Source organism: Colossoma macropomum, unplaced genomic scaffold (assembly GCF_904425465.1).
Source record: "Colossoma macropomum unplaced genomic scaffold, Colossoma_macropomum, whole genome shotgun sequence".
Taxonomy (NCBI): Eukaryota; Metazoa; Chordata; class Actinopteri; order Characiformes; family Serrasalmidae; genus Colossoma; species Colossoma macropomum.
The window spans coordinates 34,214,014-34,228,747 of record NW_023494799.1 but is presented as its reverse complement, the minus strand read 5'-3'; the positions used below and the strand labels follow the sequence as shown (position 1 = coordinate 34,228,747).

The window sequence follows — 14,734 nt, the reverse complement described above, 5'->3', positions numbered from 1 at the left end:
TAAAGCTATTATAAGAACAAAAGGAAGGTAGTGGGCTTTGCTTTTAATGATACTGCTGTGTGATCCTGGGACAAATCTTAGCTGTTCGTTCTTTCATTGTTTTGTGTCAGGGTGGGCCTGAAGCAGACATTGGCACAGGACGCTTTCCACAGTTTCGGTGCTAGGACTGGCACTCCATCGACGGGCCTGAAACATGGCCTGCTGATACTGCCGTCTCGTATCTGGCTAGTCTGAACAGGTCCCCCGCTGAGAGGTGTGAAATGCTACAGTGCCCACAAAGTGCCAGCGCCAAGGCCCCCCGAGACCGCAGGACAGCTCCAGGATGAAAATAAACCACAAGAGAGAGCGTGGGTGTCATCTCACACCTCTCCAAACACACGCTCCTAGAGCATGTTATCACAGCCCACCGCCCACGACCCACATACATTCTCCTCACGGCCCACTGACGTCCGATCGCAGACCAAGTCAAAAGATGTCAGAAAAACTTGTCATCCCATCCACACATACACAACAAGACAATGGGTTAGTGCAACACACAAAACAGCACCTGTGTTTGCTCGACCACCTAGTATGAGTAACCAATACAGTGCATGGGTCAGTTAAACCAGAGTGTAATACAATCTGCTAAATTACAACACATTAAGCACACAGCACTGTAAAACCATGCTCAAAGCCCCAATTAGTACAAGTCAATATAGTGCTGTGCTGCTAAGAGTTCTCTTATTTGGGTAACCACATGGAAAACAACTACGGTAAATGGTGAAACCAGTGGGGGATTGGCAGGGACTTTGGGGAAGGTTGTCTTTATTTAAAAAAAATACAATACTTTTACTTCCATTAATTTTGTGACCTTCCCTAACATTGATGCTGACATCATAACATTACGATACTCAAAGAAATTCTCAAGATGCACAATGCCACGATATTTAATTTTCCAGACAGCTGCTCAGTTGGAACTGAGAAAAAAAGAACCTGTAGTGCTACATAAACACTGTCACAAACTGTGAATACAATGATTTTTATTCAATATTTGGCATACTGTATTGATCAGCTGGATATATAAACACTGATCAGGCATAACATTATGACCACCTCCTTGTTTCTATGCTCATTGTCCATTTTATCAGCTCCACTTACTATATAGGTGCACTTTGTAGTTCTACAGTTACAGACTGTAGTCCATCTGTTTCTCTGCATACTTTGTTAGCCCCCTTTTACCCTGTTCTTCAGTGGTCAGGACCCCCATGGACCCTCACAGAGCAGGTACTATTTGGGTGGTGGATCATTCTCAGCACTGCAGTGACACTGACGTGGTGGTGTTGTGTTAGTGTGTGTTGTGCTGGTCTGAGTGGATCAGACACAGCAGTGCTGCTGGAGTTTTTAAACACCTCAGTGTCACTGCTGGACTGAGAATAGTCCACCGACCAGAAATATCCAGCCAACAGCGTCCTGTGACCACTGATGACGGACTAGAGGATGACCAACACAAACTGTGCAGCAGCAGATGAGCTATCGGCTCTGACTTTGCATCTACAAGGTGGACTGACAGGTAGGTGTGTCACCGTCAGAACAAAACCTTGTATGTACATTTTTTGTTGTTTTTTCAGTTTTTTGACATAATTTGAAAATGCCTGTTGTCCTTTACGCTGTGTGTAAATTTCATGATGAGTAGAGAAAAAGAAACGGCCCAAAATTACTTGGAAAAACGTCTGGTTCCATTGACTTACATTAAAAGTAAAGTAGGTTTTTTTCCTTCTGCTGTAAAGTTACTTTTTTGGAGATACGAGGTTTAGTTCTGACGGCAGCGATATGTGTGTGTGTGTGTGTGTGTGTGTGTGTGTGTGTGTGTGTGTGTGTGTGTGTTATTAATCTAAAGAAAAAGAACAGAACTGTGAAACTTCAGCTCCTGAGGCTGTTTTATCACTTAGCCTGATGTCTTTTTGTCTGAGGCTGTTTAATTTATGCTGGCTACATTAAACGTGGTATTGAATGGAGGACATTTCACTCAACATGTTTAAAACGAACGCAGGTTTGAAAGGTGCTTTTAAAATCTGTTTCTTCAGGCCAGCAAAGAAAATTCTAACTGGATCTCTTTCAATTCATATTCTGAAGCTGCAGCTGTTCTGCTATTTAATTAGTTCACATTTCACATAAACTGTAATTTCGTCTTGTGTCAAGCATTTTGACATTTTCTAACAAAGACTGTTAATACGGTTGTTAGGAATAGAGCGGCTAGCGCGAGGAGGAGGAGGAGGGTTCTTGCTGTCGGCCTGCTTCGCTCCAAGGAGCTGACACCTCTCTGGAAGGCCGTGGCGTCTGCTCACAGCTCAGTGAAGAGAGCGGAATTCCTCCAGCCTCCCCAGGGCCCTGGCACAGAGAGTTCAGGCCAGCCCGGGGAAGTGAGGACACAGCCCGGCCACCTCAGATGCAGCAAGTCCATTAAAACTCTTCTATTCTCTTCATTTAGCGCTTCGCTCATTCGTAGATCCAGCTCTGAACGGGCCCAGACAGGCCAGAGCAGCTCTGTAACAGGATTTATTTCACACGGAGGAAGAAATCGGCCGCCTGCTAGCTGGCCCTCCCCCCGCTGCTCCTAAGAGAAAGGCAAGAATTCTGTAACATGGCAACTGAGGCTGCCTCCCCTATCTTTTATTAGTTTTGACTGACACCGAGTCCGGGACACAGATTGAGGCTTTCTTCCTGAAAAGGCGGTGACGCAAATACAAATGAGCCTCCCCGCTAAAGGCTAACAAACAGAATAAACAAGGCCGGGTTCGAGTTGCTTTGACTTAACTGACGGCAGAGACGAATCAATAAAATGGGGATGAAAACTTGAGACATTAGTGTGAGCCAGATACTGTAATAATGAGGGGGCTGAAAAGCAAGTGCACTCAGAGAGAGAGAGAGGGGGCGGGCGCAAAATGGAGAATAAACAGTGGCGCTCCGTGGCAAGCTGAGAGGCTGCTGGGTGCTGCCAGGCGGGACTCTGGGACTGAGGGGCCGGCTCTTGCCTCCTGCCTCTGTCCTCTTTTGTGCGAGAGGAAAGCTCAGCTGGGGCCGAGAGTCTTTAGAAGCCGCTCTTTCAGAGTCCACCACCCCACCAATCCGCCAAAATAACATCACTTGTTTGGAACGTGTTGAAACTGGGTTAAAAAGAACCCAGGCTCTTCTACACAACCTTGACCAGACAAAGGCGAGGACCAAAGGACGTTTCCTTTCTGAAGTGTGGCTCATATTACAGCTCTCGCCTTCCGCTCTAATGTCATGTGATAAGTCTTTCTTTAGCCTGTAATTTGCATGTCATGGCTGTTACTAGACCAGGGCAAAATTCACGTGGTTACGTTACTGACCTGCTCTAGCAGCTGTAGATGGGACTCTTGTCCAAACCCTTTTCCTCTGTGACAACAGATACAAACAGGCTGTTTGAATCAGTTAATGGAATCACAGAATAATGGTCGTGAATGCTCATCAGCTACGCCACCACTTATATTTCTAGACAGGAAACCAAGACATACATTAAGTGGCCTGCGAAATGTTTACCTTATTCACATTGGTCTGACTGACGCAACGTTCACAACCAGCCTTTTCGCATATGGAGAATTCATTATAATTCCGGAGGGGACCTGCTTTCAGACCAAGTACAGCTGGGTTAATTTACTTGGTCTCCAACCCCATTAAGACCAGTCACTACATCCTGTAGCATTCACACCATCAGTGACACGCTGGGGTAATTCGGTTAGTCCCGTCTGCTGTGATCTGCAAACTGTGCAATAAAGCCAGTGCAGAGCTCTGAGTTTTCCAGGCTGATGAAAAATAAATAACGGCCCACTCGGCAGAGTCTGCCGTCGCTTTTCAGCGCTCCCGACGCAGACGTCAAACTCGCTGACAGTCAAACCGGACCGGGCTGACAAACCCCGTCAATCAGGCGGAGGACAACCTTGCGAAGTGCTGCTTCTGTCTGTCTCAATGAGGGCTCATGGCGGAGGACAGAGCTCCCCCAGGGCTCGCATGGAGAGCTCCAGCTTTCACAAGCACAAGTTCCTCTAAATGAGAGCAAGGCTGTGTGACGACACCTCGCTGCAAAGATGAAAGACAAGGTTCTGCTCCAACAGACCTGTATGTGGTAAGTGCTATTCTTCCCACAATACAGGGAGAGGCCGACGCATCTCAATCTGATGAAGGAAAACAAACGAGCACAGAGCAAAGTCACGTCTCCTTTGTTATGCAGATCCATTCTGATTGCTTCTGAACATGCATTTGTCTGGAGAAGCCTAAACAGAAGTTATTAAGAGTCTTAATCCAGAAAGTGAGTTACACATTCCCGAGGTACTGTACTAAGGCCTTAACATGCAAACGGTGGTCGCAGGATGTGAGAATATGTGAATCGCATAAATATCCAAGATCCCGTCTGTTAACGTCAGTCGCTTTGATGAGAAAACGGCAAAAGTGCTTATGTAATATTATAAAGTTTCATACTTCAAAGACACCAGTTAATCCAAAATAGTGGATGACTGATGGGAACGTTTACTGAAAACTTTGGATCTACGGTTCCTCCATGAGGGCTTCCGTCTTGGGATGAATCTTATAAACAAGCACCTGTCAAGTGGTATCAGGTACTACAGTTTACTCTGACAAATGAGGAATTCTCTAAACACACACACACACACACACACACACACACACACACACACATTTTCTAAGCCGCTTATTCTTCTGGGTCACAGGGGTCATCAGGTGGATCTCAAAAACCGTGCCAAAAAATATTTGTTTTCACAAATATTTAATTACTTCATAAGACTCAATTCTCTCATTCAAGTAATCATTGTCTCAAATAACTACTGACCACAGAAATGGTGAGAAGGGATATTAGACTCATTAGACACTCAATAGATGACATTCTGTTCCATCATAACCTGCTGGAGCCAGAGACGCTCACAAGTCACTCAGAGTCTCGAGGCCAACTATTTTAAGTTGTTGTGCCTGTTTCCTGCATGTAGTGCTGCATTCTGTCCATCAGACTGATGGTTTTGCTATAATGAAAAGGCTTGTTATTTGAAGCCACTGCAAACAGTAAGAGAATGGCACTGCGGTCATGACTGCACATGACAGGAGTAAAACTGAGTGGCTGAATCACACATCAAGGTAGAAACAGAAGGTTTAGAAATATACCATATTAAAGCCATGGTCATTCTAGACTGCCTCTTCACCATGGTCATTCTAGACTGCCTCTTCACCATGGTCATTCTAGACTGCCTCTTCACCATGGTCATTCTAGACTGCCTCTTCACCATGGTCATTCTAGACTGCCTCTTCGCCATGGTCATACTAGACTGCCTCTTCACCATGGTCATACTAGACTGCCTCTTCGCCATGGTCATTCTAGACTGCCTCTTCGCCATGGTCATACTAGACTGCCTCTTCGCCATGGTCATACTAGACTGCCTCTTCGCCATGGTCATACTAGACTGCCTCTTCGCCATGGTCATACTAGACTGCCTCTTCACCATGGTCATACTAGACTGCCTCTTCACCATGGTCATTCTAGACTGCCTCTTCACCATGGTCATACTAGACTGCCTCTTCACCATGGTCATTCTAGACTGCCTCTTCACCATGGTCATTCTAGACTGCCTCTTCGCCATGGTCATACTAGACTGCCTCTTCGCCATGGTCATACTAGACTGCCTCTTCACCATGGTCATTCTAGACTGCCTCTTCGCCATGGTCATACTAGACTGCCTCTTCGCCATGGTCATACTAGACTGCCTCTTCGCTATTTTCTTTGTAGGGTTGGAGCAAAAGTCTGGTGAGCCCAGGTGGTTTCGGATGGAACGTTTAGCTCAATAAGCTGTTAACATTAACTGGTTAAGTCCTTGTTTTTTTATGTTGACGTTATGTTGACAGATGAGCATTTCCTTCTCATTTCTTTAGTTTTTTTCAGAAAGATGACACCACAACTCACCCTCGTTTTCTTTTAGCTGACACTTCCGAAGTTCACAATTTACACTAGATTAACTCAGCACAAACCGAAGTTTCACACTACGAGAGGATTTTTCACGTTCTTGCGATTCAAGTGAAATGTTTCTTTTTGCCAGGCCGATTTTGAGTGACCGCAGCTTAGGGCTGGTGGTCCTACTTTAATGAGCTTTGTCAACAAGTGACTTGTGTCAGTGTCTTGCACTTGAGTCATTCTCGAGTCTCCAACTCCGGCTGGAACCACTGTGTGAGCTAATGTATTTCAAGGACAGTGGAGGTGGTTGACAGTAACTAAACAAATGTAATTCGTTACTGTAGTTTTTTCGTGTATCTGTACTTTACTGAAGTATTTCCATTTTGGGTGACTTTTTACTTTCACTCCACTACATTTCAAAGTCAAATATCTCACTTTTTATTTCACTACATCATGCGAAATCTGTCGTTCCTTCTGGCTTATGTGTGTATAAAAACGTAACATGTCAAAATGAAAGAAGCGCGAAGCAAGAACACCAATCAGGGCACAGCGCGCACTTAGTTTTGAGCTTGTTTTGAAGTTCCTATGCCAACATAAATGATGGAACTAACCTAACTTTGTGTAAATAGACCACAATATAGAAATATGTACACATATGCAGTTGTGACTGATTCTTTTTTTCTGAATTTACATTTCATTTGTTTTTGCTAGTTTATGTTTGTGAACAGAGACCTGCAGATGCAGTTTAGTAAAGGAAAACTCATTTGTGAATCTGAGCTTAAAGCAAGTTTTTATTAAACTTAAAACTAAGTTGTAAATAAATCTTAAACTGAAACTTTGCTTGTTCGCAAAAAGTTATTTCAGAGCCACTCAGTTCTACCTAATGGAAACTGTTTGCCTTCAGTGCTTTGTGCTTTTGATCATTTTAACAGACATCAGTGACAGAATAATTAATGACATTCTATTAAAATATTGGTTTACCAAGAGTGACACTGGAGTATTTTCACCTAAAATGAGTTAATGAAGCAGAGTCTTCCTGCAAAAATGATAATAGGACAATAAAGTCATAATTAATCTTTAATACTTTTACTTTCGATACCTAAGCACATTTGAAGGCAAATACTTTTGTACTTTTACTCCAGTGGAGGTCTAAAGGGAGGAACTTCTACTTTTACTGGAGTAATATTTTACCTTGGGTGTCTCTACTTTAACTCAAGTACATGGTTTGTGTACTTCGTCCACCGCTGGAAAAAGCAATCCGTGTTTTCCTATCTTGACGTGACCTTGTTTAAACAGAAGCGATATCCTGTGCCATGCATCATTCTCTACAGATGCTCTTTACTCAGCAGTAAGAAAATCAGAACCCAGCGCACAACTAGCTGGCAGCTTTCCAGATAAACTTACAGTTTTTAGGTTAGACCTACACGATCTAGTCTAGCAAATGTGGTGTTTGTATCACTCCCGCGCCACCTGAATAAGCAAACTCGCTCGCACAAATATGACGAGGTACCTGGAAAATTTATGATCTCCCTATAAATGCTGCATGTGGCTGAGAACTATATCTGTTGTGATGTATATTTTGCTGAATGCTCAAGCCTTTCCTTCTATACCAGTCCCAGTGTAGAGCATGCAGCATCTAACTGTCAGCACATCGGGGCTATAAGTGCAAACCTGCCGTCCATCAATCTCTGTCAGGAAGAGGAGGTGATAACAGACACAAGCCTTAAAAATAGAGCTCGAGTTGGCAAAACCGCACTCTGCACAAACACCGGTCCTCGACATACTCCAGCTGCTATTTTAAAGATCACTGATCCATCACAAGATCAACACATTAAAGTTTGAGGCTCAAACTTTACAACGCGCTCACGAGACAAGGCCAAACACGGGTCTGTTTATATGCATAGGAGGTGAGACGCTGTAACCAGGACAAACCGTGCCGGCCAGCAGCGCTGAAGCAGACAGACAGCAAACGAAAAAGTTCAACATACAGGCCACACAGCTGAAAGCCACAAGCACTGGCGGTGGAGCGAGTCCAAAGAAAGCCCTGAACGCTCGCGATCATTGGCTGCTCCAGCCTCGCTGAGGTCACTGGAATCCTTCAGTATTGGTCATAACTCACTGCGAAACAAAAACGCAGTGTTCTGCTGTGTGTGTTTAAAGAGCTCTGTTCTTTCGTGGGTTCCTGAAGTCCTCACGTCCTGGCTCCTGACTAACACTTAGGAGTGAAAGGAAGTGGGAGCCAGTCCTCTAAACCAGATCAAGAGAGCAGAAGAGCTGCTCTGCACTTACGAATCATGGAGTGTGTTTACATGCTCTCAATAATCTGATCATAACCGGATTTCTGCAGTTATTTGATTGTTCAAATGGTCATGTGGACACCATACACCGATCTAGAAATCCGACTGAGAAATCTGATAAACAGAGCTGGATTTTAGCTCAGTAATCAGATTTCTCAGTGCATGTAAACTCTTACTCTGATTTCTTTCGGATTTCTCAGTCTGCGCATGCGCGAGAACAGACGATGGGAACACGTGAGATCAGACGGACAGTACCAGATATAAGCGAGCAGCATTGCCGCGAGATGCAGCAAAACATGGCGCTGAGATTTAAATATTCTTCACCTTCTAGATGATGAATGTTCATATTTTCAGGTAAAGTGGTGATGTTTTAAGCCACGGCATGAAGTTTGAGTTTTTACATTTATGTCACGTCTTATTCTGTGAGTTTATTGGCTGGTTGCAAAGCAGAAATCTGATTACTGTCTGACTCATGTATACCCAGAGTTTCCCATTATCTGATTACTCGAGCGCATGTAAACGTGTTCATTGGATTTCTGACAAAATCTGATTTTCTGCAGTTATCGGATTATTAAGTGCATGTAAACACACTGAATGTTATGAAGTCTATATGAGCAACAGCTTTGGTCAAAATAGCACAGACCAGACTTGCCCACAACAAAAATGCTGCATCAAGATTTCACCATGACATTTTAAATGTATTTCAAGGCAAAATGTTATTTAACATGCACTGAAACTAAAATTCCTGGTCAAATACGAAACCAAAATCAAGTCAAACCTGGTCAACAGCCAAAACCAAAACAGGTTTCTTTTTTATTTACTGTCTTATTTATGCTTCTGTATAAATGTAACTAAACATAAAAACTACAAACTAATAAAGAAAATTCATTCAAATCTGCTTTCAATAGGATAAAACTGAGCTGACAAATAAAAACTGTTTACATAAAAAAAATCGTACTAAAATTATTACAGTATAAACGCGACAATGTGCGTTTATGAAATCCAACATCTTCAATAACAGAGAACTGCTGATCATCCAAGCCAATAAAATCCATTATTTTTAGTTATACTTTGCACTGTCGTTTGTGAATTTTCCCATCATTTTAAGAACCAAGGCTACAGATGGTGATGCTGCGCTCACAATTGCTTTCCTTTCCACTTCTGTTTTGCTGTATTAGGCGTATTCAGAAGAACGTCATGTTTTCAAGTGGTATCAAACCTGAAAATGTACAAGTTTTTGGGTGTTGTACCCTCTCGGACACCGGAGACGAACAGTGATTAAAAATGTTTAATAGCGTTTTTAGTCAGTATTTAAAATTTTTATTATCATCCAAATGATTCGGTCTCAACAGTGTCTTGTAGTCCTATTTAATCTTTTGTTTTCTCTGCCTTTTTTTTGGGCCAAAAACCGAAAGTCCCATTTTTGACCTAAACGTTTTAGTGGCCGAAATTTAGTGCATCACTAGGCATAAGCCTTTTGTACATATGGGTTTCCAGTCTGGTCTGCATAGCCAAAACATGCCCCTCTCATGGTAAACGTCTCCATCGGACTCTCCCAACATGTCAGAAACAAATGAGAACACACTGCATGTCCGACGTGTGTCCGGAATATCTCAGATAACAATTCAATGCTGGCTGCACTCAAACGGATGCTAAAGCAGAAGCATGAACAGCAGCTAAAGGAGATCAATGCAGTGCCGCTGCCAGGATTACTTGCATCGGCAAACTTGTCCCTCCGGTGTGACACTGTAACCTGAATTGCTCGCTACACAAGAACAATCACACAACCTGTTTCAAAATGACAGCAATGAAATCCATCTGACAGCAGCGTTTGAAATTCATAGCTGTCCATGTTGTGTTTGTATTGGAGTCGCTGGGCTGCAGCCACTGTGGCGGTGTGAAATTGGGAAGGATAAAGTGTTGCGGTGCAGCGTGCCATGTGCGGAATGGCGGACTGTGAAATGAAACGCTGATGGATTGACAGGAATGGCGGCAGCCCGGGGAATAGCATCAGCTCCGGCTGAGGAGAGAGGTCACGGAAAAGGCAGAAGCAGGGAGATAAGCAGGGAGACAGAACGGTGGGGACATATCTAGCATATGTATGCAAGCCCAGCTCTACACTATATGGCCAAAAGTATGTGGACATCTAAGTATAAAGCGGCGTTCACTCTTCCAGGCCTAACCCAAACCCTGAAAAAACAGTCCCTGACCATTATCCCTCCTCCACCAAACTTTACTGTTGGCACTGTTGGCACTATGCATTCCATTAGGTAGCATTTTATCTGGCATCCACCAAAACCAGATTCATCCATCGGACAGTAAAGCGTCATTCATTTCCAGAGAATGTTTCCACTGCTCTAGAGTCCAGCGGAGGCCTGCTTTACACCACTCTAGCCGTGATCTTTGGCTTATGTGCAGCTACTCGGCAATGGAAACCCACTTCATGAAGTTCCTGACACACAATTCTTGTGTTCATGTTGATTCTAGAGACAGTTGGGAACTGTGAGTGATGTTACCAAGCCCACTCTACTGCCCGTGTTTGTCTATGTGGATTGCATTGGTTGATTTACACACCTGTTAGCAATGGGTGTGGCTGAAACACCTGGACTCAAGAATTAGCAGGGATGTCCACATACATTTGGTCATATGGTGTGTGTCTAGGAGGTTAGCAGTATTTTCTGCCCCCGGGTCAACCGATGTGACATAAAACCATGTCTGCTGTTGACATAGAGCACCTTCCTTCAGCAAACAAGAGACTATTTAACCACCACTGCAGCACTTCTGTTTGTCCGTGGAAAAAACCGGGGATGTCGTTTTGCAGCCTGACACTACATTCTTGTAAAAAAGACATGTGACCTTTAGACTGCTAGTGCGGAAGGAGAGAGCACCAGCACTGGGGAGAGAGAGCGAGAGAGCGAAGCGCTCATAAACTGCATTTGTAATTGCATCCGTGGCCTATTTCATGTGCGAAGACCACGGATGGATTTTCTGTATTTTTTAATGAACTGATGGCTGAAAACGGTCTCGCAAGAACTAGATGTGTCATCTGTGTAGCGGACCATGAATAAAAGAGGGAGGAAAACCCAGGCCTCTTCAGTTCTCCAATCAATAAAGGAGGGGAGAGACGTCCGAGTCTGCTGATCATAACGGGGGGGTTCCACTTTAGCTCATATGCAGCGCCGGGACCTGCAGAATTCTCCCAGCTGCCGGGAATGCTGGGGTGCACCAGGGAGCCAGTCAGAGAAAGGCATGCAAATGAGGTATTTCGTTTCAGGTGTTCTCCTTGGCGGTGCACTCGTCTGCCCCACCTCCAGCAGTCCCGAGGGGCAGGGTTCAAAGAGCGGCGCTCGGTTGGGGGGCGGGCAAGAGCCGACGAATTCCCATTCCCCACGTCCGTCTCGCTCTCTGCCCTGTCATCTCGTTCAGACAGCCGCCGAATACAAATGGGCGTGAGTTCAGCCGAGGAGGGGCTGATCCCCTGCTGAACGGTTGTGAGAGCCACGGTTGCTGCAGCCTCGGATGGATACAGGAACAGAGGGAGACCCCAATACATGACAACTGTTCAAAATGTTGATTATGGAAAAGCACTGATATGCTTTTATTTTCCTAAAAGCCTTATAATGGCTAAATGACAGAAGCCAGCATTCTGACAGATTACAATTCACTACTGAAGAGGTCAAGTACAGCACAGTTTGCTGATTTCCCAGCTCTAACACGATCAGGTATGTTTGAAAACACTACACATGCTGGATCACAGCCCTTCAGAACCCGAATTATGGACCCCTGCACTAGAAGGAGGGGCAATAAGGCTCTGTTGTTTCACTGCACCACAATGGAAGAAACAGCTCGTCACACAGACCAAACTTTGAATGATGGGAGTGGTGTGGCTCACAAGTGTAATCAGTCAATTATTGGAACAGTCAATTTTAGAGCCCAAACAATCTATCGATATTGTCAAAAAACAGATACAACAAGCACGGACTTACGATCTCCTGCAAACGGCATCCAAACCTACACTCCTTAGCAAAAAAGGGTCTATATAGAACTAAAAAAAGGTACTATGATTTGTAACAAGAGGAGAGAAGAACCATTCCAGCACTAAGGGAACCAGTAATGCATTTAAATGGTGGCATTGACGCAGTTCATTATATATCCTTCGCCTTTACTTGAGCTCCTCTGAATAATCACTTTTAAGGTGTAATTTGAAGCATCAGAATAACACGTTCCAAATATTTCTTATGAAGAAAACTGACAAAAAATAAGAAAAATTAAAGTCAATTTACAGAAATCAAAGCCACATAATTCTGATTAGCCTCCAGTGCTACAATGTTTACTTCACAATTCACAGTTGACAACTGACAATCACTGCTGAACTAAAACTACTGGAGTATAAATTAAAACCTAAATATAAAGAACACAGAGTGTTAGAGGTGGGCGATATATTTTATGGCAAAAATATTATATCACGATACTACAAGACATTTTCAAGATACTTGAGACACATCACAATATTTCATTTTTCTGAGATTTGATTAGTTGGAGCAGAAAAATACATTTAAAAAGTATTATTATTATTATTATTATTATTAACAAAAAACTCACAGCTACAATTATTTTTATTCAATGTTTCACAAACTGCACTAAATCCAATAAAACAGGCCAAATTATTCTCACTTTGCAAGGAAACGTAGTTAGTCAGAGTTGACGACTAACGCAAAGTGTACCGTGACATTATTTAATCATGATACCGATTAAACACTGTCATATTGCCCAGCCCTACATTACACTGGCCAATATTACTGAAATTATAGAAATTCTGGCCCCATTAAAACAGTACCAGCCACAAAAAAAATTCCATATAGGTCCATTATTTGCAGCCCTACTCCTCAGTCAGTGCCATTCTCTGCTGGGGGCAAACTGCAGGGATGACTTGGACCAAGTGAAGTCAACGTAGGCAGAGATGCATTTCTTTCTGCGATCCATCACCACTACTACATCCCCGTTTGAAGGTGCGCTACGCCCGGCTACCACCACAGCAGCGTTTCCAGAGCTATGGAAATGTAATGGTCCACACCAAAGATGCAGCAATTAACCTTTTCCTTAGACGCTCGCCAGGCACCACTGATTGATCACGGCCACAAATAGTGCGCTGGGGTGGGAGGAAAGAGCACAGAGCTCCGCCTTCATCTTGCTTACCTGAAAACCTTCATTCCTTTGCCCCCCCCATTAGTCACAATAACAGGAGAAGGTTTCACCCTTTTAGAATATGCTGTATAAAAATGCACAAAACATGACCAAGCTGACGAAACATATTAATAAATATCATAAATAATATCATATCATAAGCAGTAACAGACATGACGATGAACTGTGAAGGGAACTAAAATAAATCACTGTAGGATTCGGTACAATATCGCAGATGCACACACATACAGATAGACATATAGATATAGGGCTAAAAGAATTTGGGTAAAATACAACTTGTCTGACCAACTGACCAATAATCTAAGTGTGATTTAAACTGCAATTATGTTTTTTAAAATTCAGATCCAGGTTTTTTTGGGGTTTTTTTTTGCCAAGAACAGCAGTGCCTCCACTTTTTTGGGTCGGAGGCTTGAATAATAAACATAGTGCACCACAGTGCCAGTTAGCAATACTACGGTCATTATCATGGCACATTTTGTCATCATGATAAACAATATGCTTTTCTGAGCATGTGGATATTGTCCGTACATACATTACACTGACCAACAACACGTATAAATACAAAGACAGCATCATTTATATTATTGTGTGATGTTAAAATATTGTTGTATGTATCGTGAAAATGTCTTCAGGCATCGTGATATGATATGTTCCCAACGTCATGACAGCATATGGGTGTTTGGTTGATTCTGATTGGTCTGAAGCCAGCAGTCTACCAAAACGATGTGGTGGTTTGTTGAGTTTGTACAGCTTTGTGCATTTACTAAACAGGGCTGAGTTTTCCGAAAGCATCTTAGCACAAAGGTAAGTCTCAAATGGAAGAGTGAGCATCACACTGAACACTCTCTCTCTCTACCATTAAGATTTTCTACGTTGCAATTTTGATACGAAAGCGATTCATCTTTTATCCCTACACACATACACCCCTCACCCGGGAGTATCCACTGAGTATGACGGTATTAATGCAGTGTCAGTCTCCCCTTTGGCCTCCAGACACCACAGGTCAGCTCATTTCCCCCAGTGATGAGAGAGGTCAGTCCAGCAGAGCATAGCTGCACAGACGCACCTCCCCCTAAATCCCTGAAGACACAGAACAACCCATGCTGGAGGTTCAACACTAACAGATCCCCTACAAGACCAACGCTCTGCATGAACTGCATGGAACTCATAGAAACTATAAAGTAAATATCAATCTCAGCCACAAGCTCAGGTCCCTATCCAGCTTCCCAGCACAGGATGTCTCCGTGAAAAGGCCAAACCAAATATCACGCAGGCATTTCTA

The 14,734-nt window shown here is 43.4% G+C and overlaps 1 protein-coding gene across 6 annotated transcripts in view; it reads right to left on the bottom strand.

The window, feature by feature from the left end:
* neo1a (neogenin 1a) overlaps positions 1 to 14,734 on the bottom strand; it is a 234,938-nt gene that overhangs the window by 139,169 nt on the left and 81,035 nt on the right. The window lies entirely within an intron of this gene.